Genomic DNA, 661 nt, shown 5'->3' on the forward strand with positions numbered 1-661 from the left:
CGCCCGGCTAGTTTTTTGTATTTTTAGTAGAGACGGGGTTTCACCATGTTAGCCAGGATGGTCTCGATCTCCTGACCTCGTGATCCACCCGCCTCGGCCTCCCAAAGTGCTGGGATTACAGGCTTGAGCCACCGCGCCCGGCCATATTTAGATATTTTTCAACACCTGGGAGTGGGTAGTACACTCAAGCCACTAATACCAATGGCTAAAAAGCTTAATTCACATAAAATAACAGATCCTTCCACTAGTATTTTGCTAACAATTGCTTACCATCTTGTCAGGAAGATGATGATGATAGTAACATAGCAGGCACTTAACAAAGCACCATAAGTGTGCTGTGAAATAACCAAGCTAGTCTCATGAAAATCAGGAACAAATAAAGGTTGCCAGCTAATATCATTATTATTCATCACTGTTTTGATATTTCTTGCATTAGCTAATACAAGCAAATGAGAAAATGAAATTAATACATAAATATTGTAAATTTAAAAACAAAATATATTTAATTATAGAAAATTACTAATACTTGCAAAACACAAAAAAGTTCCTATATTGTAATTAATAAAAGAACTTGATACAGAAACATGATACAAAATATATAAAACCAAAGGCTTCTCTTTATACTGGCAGTATAATACAAAAATTAAACTAAAAATGAAAT

The 661-nt window shown here is 34.5% G+C and overlaps 1 protein-coding gene across 2 annotated transcripts in view; it reads right to left on the minus strand.

Annotated features, from left to right (window-relative positions):
* The window catches only part of SLCO1A2 (solute carrier organic anion transporter family member 1A2), a 138,408-nt gene extending 138,032 nt beyond the window's left edge, over positions 1-376 (minus strand). For both annotated transcript variants that reach the window (XM_025401670.1, XM_025401667.1), the window contains exon 1: positions 271-376. The gene's annotated coding sequence lies outside the window, so the exon portion shown is untranslated. The remainder of the gene's footprint in view (positions 1-270) is intronic.
* Positions 377-661: the final 285 nt, after the last annotated feature.

The sequence above is a fragment of the Theropithecus gelada genome, chromosome 11 (assembly GCF_003255815.1).
Source record: "Theropithecus gelada isolate Dixy chromosome 11, Tgel_1.0, whole genome shotgun sequence".
Lineage (NCBI taxonomy): Eukaryota > Metazoa > Chordata > Mammalia > Primates > Cercopithecidae > Theropithecus > Theropithecus gelada.